Raw genomic sequence first — 8,874 nt, 5'->3', positions numbered from 1 at the left:
GGCTTCTCTCTAGTTGTGGCGTGTGCAGGCTCCAGGGGGCGTGGGCTCTGTAGTTTGCAGCACGTGGGCTCTCTCTTTGAGGCGTGTGGGCTTAGTTGCCCCGCAGGATGTGGGATCTTAGTTCCCCAACTAGGGATCGAACCCGTGTCCCCTGCATTGGAAGGCGGATTCTTTACCATTGGACCACCAGGGAAGTCCCTAAAATTTTTTTTTAAAAAGAACACAGCATAGTTTCTGTGATTTTCCCTCCAAAGATGTGTAACCTGAATCTAATCATAAGAAAGTATCAGACAAACCCAAATTAAAGGACATTCTGCAAAATAAATATCCTGTACTCTTTCAAAATATCAAGGTCATGAAAGTCAAGAAAAGACTGAGGAACTGTTCCAGAGTGAAGAAGAGACTCCAGAGAGATGACAAAATGCAACACATGATCTGAGATGGATTTTTAAAATTATTATCATAAAGGACATTATTAGGACACTAGGCAAAACTGAAGCGGGGTTTGAGGATTAGATGGTAGAGACGTATCAATGTTAATTCCCTGATTTTGACAGTTGTGCCATAGTTATTTAGGAGAATGTCCTTGTTTGTAGAAACTACACACTATATCAAGAGTGATGGGACGTAAATTGGCTACTTACTTGTAAATGGTTCATGGTGGGAAGTTCTTTGTTCTGTACTTAAAATTTTCTGTATGCTTGAGATTGTTTCAAATTAAAAAAATATATTTTTAAAATATAAAAATAATATATGAATTGTAACAAGTTGAAGAACGCAGTGGTATATTCAAATAGTTAATATACTCCTCTCCCTCCTAATTCTAGTTCCCTCTTCCCTAAAGAAACTATTGTTACCAGTTTCATAGATATCTTTCCAAACTTTATACTCATATGAACACGTAAACCTATAAATTTATATGTAGGGAAACACCTTCTCTCACCATGGCAGCCATTAACTCTCTCCTTAGTATCTTTCATTAATCAGAAATCCTTAATTTTTGTAACATTTTATTTTAGAGTAACTTCAGACTTGGAGAAATATTGCAAAATATTACAAAGAATTCTGCTCTTTCCTTCAGCCAGATTCCTAAATGTTAATATTTTGCCACATTTGCTTTATCCTTCTCTGTGTTATGTGTATGTGGGTGTGTATATTTTTTCCTAAACCATTTGAGAGTAAGTTGCAGACATAATGTTTCTTTATTTCTAAGCACCCAATATGCTGTTTTCTAAAAACAAGGACTTTACTTACGTAGCCACAGTATAATTATCAAAATTGGGAAATAAACATTGATACAGTAATATTATCTAATCTATAGCATTTATCCAAATTTTGCCAATTGTATCAGCAATTTCCTTTATATAAAAAGAAAAAAATACGTTTGATTCAGGATCACACATTGCATTTATCTGTCCTGTCTCTTTAGCCTTCTTTAATCTGGAGCAGTTCTTCAACCTTTCTTTATCTTTCATGACCTTAGCATTTTGGAAGGGTACAGGACATTCATTTTGCGAATGTCCCTCAATTTGGGTTAGTCTGGTGTTTCCTCATGATTAGATTCAGGCTGTGCATTTTGGGCAGGAATATTACAGAAGTGAGACTGTACCTTCTCAGTACATCTTATCAGGAGGCATGTGATGTCAATTTGTCCCATTACTGGTGATGTTAACTTTGATTACTTGGTTAAGGTGGTGTCTGCCAGGTTTCTATGCTTTAAATTGCTATTTTTCCCTTTGTGATTAATAAGAATCTTGTGGAGAAGAAATACTTAATTTTTATAATATCAAAGTCATCAGTGTTTTGCAACAGTGATTTGTTCTTTTAAAATGTTTGAGTCCTTCCCCATCATCCTTAGGTAACAGAGATTTTTTGCAACATTGTTTTCTCTATTCATTGTATAGTTTTGTTTTTCTTATTTAGGTTGAATCCTCTAGAATTCACTATGTATGTGTTGTTGTATAAGAATATATTTTTTCACCTTTCTCTACATAATGAACCAGTTTTTCTAACATTATCTACCAAACAAGCTACCCTTTTCTCAGTGATGGTGGTGCCACATTTGTTGCATGTTATGTTCTCATTTATATCATATCATACATGAGTCAGGTTCTCTATTGCTCTACTTGTTCTTTTTGTTTGTTTGTTGTTTTGTTTTGTTTTGGCCATGCTGCAAGGCTTGCGGGATCTTAGTTCCCCAACGAGGGATGCAACCCATGCCGAGGTCCTAACCACTGGACCACCAGGGAGTTCCCAACTTGTTCTTGTAACACTACCATACACTTTTTTTTTTTTTTTTTTTTTTTTTTTTGGTACGCGGGCCTCTCACTGTTGTGGCCTCTCCTGTTGCGGAGCACAGGCTCCGGACGCGCAGGCTCAGCGGCCATGGCTCACGGGCCCAGCCTCTCCACCACATGTGGGATTTTCCCGGACCGAGGCACGAACCCGTGTCCCCTGCATCGGCAGGCAGACTCTCAACCACTGCGCCACCAGGGAAGCCCTACCATACTCTTTTGATTACTGTAGTCTTGTAGCATGTCTTGATATCTGATAAGGTAAGCCCCACTCTTCCTTCTTTTTATATATTTTGCTAATTTTGAAACTTCGAATTTTGACTTTGCTAATTTTGAAACTGTCTCTCTATATATAGTGGAGTAATTTTATTACACTTTAGAAAAGCCTCATGGATTTTAATTGGGATTGCATTGAATGTACAGATTAACTGTGAAAAATTAACATTGTTAGTCTTTTAGCCATTCCATCTACGACAATGGAGTATCTTTCTAGTTATTTTGATCGTTTTCTGTGTCCTTTGAGCTTTAAAGTTTTCTTCATAGGGGTCTCATGTGATCTTGATTAAGTAGATTCTTAGATAGTTTATAGTTTTTGTCATCATTGTGAAAGCATCTTTTTTATTGCATTTTCTACTTGGTTACAGCTGGTGTAGAGATATGCTATTGATTTTTGAAGATTGATCTTATATCTGGCTACCTTGCTGAATTCTTTCACTAGTTGCAATGGTAAATTTTATGTATGCGTATTTTATCACAATAAAAATGGTAATGTAAATTATACCTCAATAAAACTGACATAAAATATTAACTGGGACATTAATGGAGGCTAAAACTTGTAGGTAAGATTTTGATGAAGATCAGGATAGTTACATAGAATCAAACAATCTCTACAAAATAGTTACTTATTTAATTACAAAAAGAAAAATAGTAGCATTACAATGAACAAATCTGGCAACATTATCTGTGATAGTTCAGGCAAAACCTGAAGGAGTCTGTTAGAGAATCCCCTCTTGCTGGAGAGACCAGTCTTTTTATTCTATTCAGGCCTTCAACTGATTGGATGAGGCTCACACACATTATGGAGAGCAGTCTGCTTACTAACAGTTAACTAACTTAAATGTTAATCTTATCCAAACCCACCCTTCAAGTTGACACATGATATGAACTATCAACTAAATGCAATGTGTGATCCTGGATTGGATGGGGGAGGGGGAGTATTTATGAAGAACATTTTTGCAACAGTTAGTGAAATTGGAATACTGACTGTGGTTTAGATAATGGAATTGTTTCAATGTTAAGTTTCCAGAGTTTGACAACTATTCTGTGTTTATGTAAGAGTTTGTCCTTGTTCTTTTTGTTTGTTTGTTTTTTAAAAAAATATTTATTTATTTATTTGGTTGCACCAGGTCTTAGTTGGTGCAGGCGGACTCTTGAGTTGCAGCATGTGGGCTCCTTAGTTGCGGCAGGCAGGCTCCTTCATTGCAGCACACTGGCTCCTTAGTTGTGGCATGCGAACTCTTAGTTGAGGCATGCATGTGGGATCTAGTTCCCTGACGAGGGATCAAACCCAGGCCCCCTGCACTGGGAGCATGGAGTCTTATCCACTGTGCCACCAGGGAAGTCCCATGTCCCTGTTCTAAGAAACATACATTGAAGTATTTACGGGTAAAGAGGCATGATATGAACAATCTATGGTTCAGAACAACAAATTAGTTGTTTTTTTTTTTTTTTGTGGTACGTAGGCCTCTCACTGTTGTGGCCTCTCCCGTTGCAGAGCACAGGCTCCGGACGCACAGGCCTATCGGCCATGGCTCACGGGCCCAGCCGCTCCGCGGCATGTGGGATCTTCCCGGACCGGGGCACGAACCCGTGTCCCCTGCATTGGCAGGCGGACTCTAAACCACTGCGCCACCAGGGAAGCCCCCTACAAATTAGTTTTTAAAAATGCTAATCTTCCAATTTTTCTACACATTTTGAAATTATTTCTGAATCAGAAGTTTACAAATTAATTGTATGTTAATGTATGTTTGATGTCTTTCATGAGAGAAAGGATCTGCCACTGTCTTGTTTCCTGCTGTGGCTTCCACCCAGCACATACAACAAGAAATATTTATTGACCGAATGCTAATGAACTAAGCCATCTTCCAATTTGGGCTTCACATGGGGCTGGGAATTTTGGATACTGAGCTTGAGACAGGCAGGAGGTAAAACTCTTTCTCTAGGCCTAATTTTCCTGGAGCTCAAATATGAGCGTGTAGATGCTTCTGAGGCTTGGGGAAACACAACCACTGGTCCTGAAGGCAGGGAGGCAGCCCAGAAGCAGAAGACAGCTGAGTTGTGTTTTGCAACAAGTGACACGGCTATATGTCATTTTCTGAGGCCCTTTCCCTTTAGATTTACCCTGTCCCCACCCCTATACCACCACCCTTGATAAAGATTGTTGACATTTTTGGCCCTGACCTGGACAGTGTTCTCCTGACCTAGGGGGGACAAGTTCAATCCTCCCTCCTGGGCCAGATCAGAGGAGAAGCAACCTACAGGCTAGGTTGGTGGTGGCCAAGGTGAGAGGTATCCTGGACAGGGACCTCAGTGGCCCAGCAGCCTGCTCCATACAGACATTAGAAAATAGGGTCAATTCCACTAACAGAGCCAGTGAGTTATCTCACATCATCCCTGTCAGCCAACATTTATTGGGCACCTACTGTGTGCCAGGGCCTGGGATAGAAAGAGAGTCACTCCCAGGGGCTCTCACTGGCTCAAGAGGTAAATGTGGGCTCTAGACTCAACCACCTGTCCTGTCCCATTCCCTGCCTGGGGCCCACCAGCTCCCACCTTTGCCCGCTGGCTTGGCACTAGGTCTCCCATTCTACACCTGTTTCTCCACCTGTCCCTTTTTTTTGAGGTCAGCCAAGACTGATGGGAATTTTCAAAAGGAGGTATATTAAGAGATTTAGGAAATTTAATTGGATATTAGGTAAACTTACTGTGGTAATCATTTCATAATATATACATATATCAAATCATTATGTTGTACACCTAAAACTAATATATTGGTATATGTCAATAATATCTATTTATTTATAAATTTTTTTTTATGGCCATGCTGTGCAGCTTGCAGGATCTAAGTTCCCCAACCAGTTGGGCTTCCCTGGTGGTGCAGTGGTTGAGAGTCTGCCTGCTGATGCAGGGGACACGGGTTCGTGCCTCGGTCCCGGAAAATCCCACATGGAGAGGCTGGGCCCGTGAGCCATGGCCGCTGAGCCTGCGCGTCCGGAGCCTGTGCTCCGCAATGAAAGAGGCCACAACAGTGAGAGGCCCGCGTACCAAAAAAAAAAAAAAAAATCTTTAAGTTCCCCAACCAGGGATCGAACCTGTGCCCCCTGCAGTGGAAGCATGGAGTCTTAACCACTGGACCACCAGGAAAGTCCCTCAATTTTTAAAAAGATTCAGAAAAAAAAAAAGATTTAGGGAAAATCAAAGAGAAATAAACCAGGAAATAAACATTAAGGAAATTTTGTTGTCTACTGTAGTAGTTTAAAAACAAAGGTTCAAGGGTTCTGAGGGTAGATCATCTGAGTTCAACATCCTGGCTCTACCACTTTACTAGCTTATCAAGAGCAAGTTACTTACTTTGTCTGGGCTTTGGTTTCCTCACCTGTAAGATAATAATAGTACTTGTCTCTTGGGCTATTTTAATCATTAAAGGAGGTGATGCATGCTTAGTGCAGTGCCTGGCCAATAGTAAGTGCTTGCCACATATTAACTAAGAGAAAGAAACCAATGCACACCTACTTAGCCTTTCCTTAGTCCCTCTAGCTCTTCATGTTTTGACGAGCTGATCCCTCTGCTTGAAACATCTTCCTCTTTACTGCTTAACTCCCATTTAGGACTCCACTTAAACGGCACCACCCTTCAACCACCAGGTTAGGTACCCCTCCTATAAGGTCTCAGTTAAAAGCTTTTGTAATATCCATGATATCCCTGTAATGCAGCCGTCATCCTAGCCTACTGTAACTGTGTGTTTGCCTTCTTCATCAGAGTGTGAGCCTTTCAGGACAGAGGCGATGCCTTTGTAGCTCTATATTCCCCACGCCCTCCCCTATGCCTGGCACATAGCGGAGCACTCAGCCTCCAGGCCATTCCTTAGCCCTGCCTAGGATCTCCTCCACCTCCTGAAATCTGGTTCTGTGACCCTCTGGGTCTGTGCTGCCCCTTCCAGCCCTTAGCTGTCTGCCATGCTGCGGCCCCACCACCAAAGTGCCTCCCAGCTGGGCCTCAGAGCCCCTCCACAGAACCCCCCTCCTCCCCAGAGCCAGGCAGCCTGCACTGCCCTGTCCCATCCTGCAGAATGCTTTACACCTCCGGCCAAGCTGCTGACCTATCTTAGACAGCCTTCCCAGCAGGATCTCAGGGCTGGTCCAGCTTCCCAGGAAAGCTTGGCTTCTACCAATGTGTTGTCTAGTCTCTGACCAAGAAACCATCCTCCTGGGACACTGTTTTACATCCGAGCCCTCCTCAGGACCCAAGACAAGGACCTCTTTTTCCATTTCCGTGCATTTGAGACCCTTTAATGACTGCTCCTTGCAGCTTTGTATTTGTACAGGTGGCTCTTGGCTCATTTGCAGAAGGGGCAGAGCACAAAACCCCCATGGGGAGGGGGTCGCTGCCTGGACTGTCGTGGGCCAGGGCTGGACCTGTCCGGAGACCTGGAGCACCTGGAGGGCCCATCCACCCACCCACCATCTACTCGTTCTCCCCAAGCCTGTTAGAGGAATATTCACTCTGAACGAGGCTGGGGGAGGGCTCAGCAGAGAAGGGAGGAGAGGGGGTCAGTGGAACCAGGGCTCAGATAGTGTGAAAAGAACGGGGCTGGGGACTTCCCTGGTGGCACAGTGGTTAAGAATCTGCCTGCCAATGCAGGGAACACGGGTTTGATCCCTGCTCCAGGAAGATTCCACATGCCACAGAGCAACTAATCCCGTGCGCCACAACTACTGAAGCCCGTGAGCCTAGAGCCTGCGCTCCGCAACAAGAGGAGCCAGCGCAATGAGAAGCCAGCGCACCATAATGGAGTAGACCCTGGTCGCCACAACTAGAGAAAGCCCACATGCAGGAATGAAGACCCAACGCAGCCAAAAAAATTAAAAAAAATTTTTTTTAATTAGAAAAAAAAGAAAAACAGGCTGGGACTTAGCTGGAGCTCCCCGTGAGCTGGATCATTGTGGTGGTGGCTATGCCTCCTGTATCATCCCTGTGCATTTCCACCCATGAAGTTCCCTGGGAAAAGGCCAAGCTATCTCCACCACGCTAAGTGGTTCGAGCAAGGGAAAGGGCTGGAGTGGAGGGTTCAGGTGCTCAAGGAGGCAGGGGATCCCCCCTGGGACCAGCATGGAGATAGTGACTGGAATCAGGATACAGTAAATGGGGAGGGGTGAGAACCCTGAGCCTGACTTGAAGCCCACTCCCTACTGGCTGCCCCCCACTCCCAGCTCTCCTCAAGCTCTCTTGGCAGAATCTGAGTGTGGCCTCTCCAAGAAAGCTTGCATGGGTGACCCCCAAGACGGTCACTTTCCCAGGGCTCCCAGACTCTCCCTCAGGGATCCTGGGGAAGATTTTATAGACTTCCCTAATCTTTTGCAGCATAACACTGTCAAGTGCACGAAATTTCAGCCAGTAACAAAGGAACCTGATAACAGGCAGGGTTGTTTTCTCCTACAGGTGCTTCAGTGATGGGGTGAGAGGTCACTGCTACGATGGAGGCAGTCTGCAGCCACCAGAAGGCTCTGCAGGCCGAAAGGCCTCACTCCAAGGTGGTGGGCAACTGAAGGTACCCAGAAGTTATAGCTTGAGAGGGCGATCCTGCCTACCCTCCCCATCCCCAGAAAAAGTGGGGAGATGGCACAGCAGTGGTGGGAAGGTTGGCTGTTGGAGGGGGGCGAACTCCTTCAGTGATGGGGATTCCCTGCTTGGAGTGAGTGGTCACGGAAGTGATCACACTAGCTGAAGACACCTGCAGGGATGGGGGAGGGGAAGGTTTCTGCAGTGAAGTAGCGCTTTGCACAGGAAAGGGTCGGGCTTCTTGGGGGCTCGGGGTTTCTATGGTGATGGGGCCCTGGGGTTCGCTGCAGTGATGAGGGTCACTGCAGTGACGAAAATCTGAGCCATTGTGGGAGTGAGGGGTGAGGGGGCAGGGGTGGGGTAATATCGGGATAGCTGTGGTTCCTGCAGTGCTGGGGTGGGGGGACTGAAAATTGAGCCCCTCTGCTGCACTTGCAGAGCCCCTCACTTCCTGAAGGACGGAAAGGGTGGGGCCTCGAAGGCCTCCGCCCGCACTGATGGGGGGCTGCGCGGGGCGAGGACGCGGTTCCTGCACTGCGGCGCCAGGTCTGGCTGGAGCAGCCGGCGCTGGCGCGGAGGCGGTACCGCGCCCGAAGGGGGCGGGGAGCAGCAGCCCCGCCGCAGCGACAGGCGGGCCCGAGGCCAGCTGGAGGGGCCGCCTTCCGAGCGGGGGCGGGACCAGCACCCACCGGGCCGACGCCCCTGGGCGGACTCAGAGCGGTCGCGGCGGGCGCCCGGCAGG

Source organism: Mesoplodon mirus (assembly GCF_964341445.2).
Source record: "Mesoplodon mirus genome assembly, chromosome: 6".
In the NCBI taxonomy this organism is placed as follows: domain Eukaryota; kingdom Metazoa; phylum Chordata; class Mammalia; order Artiodactyla; family Ziphiidae; genus Mesoplodon; species Mesoplodon mirus.
Note: the sequence above shows the minus strand (reverse complement) of the source record.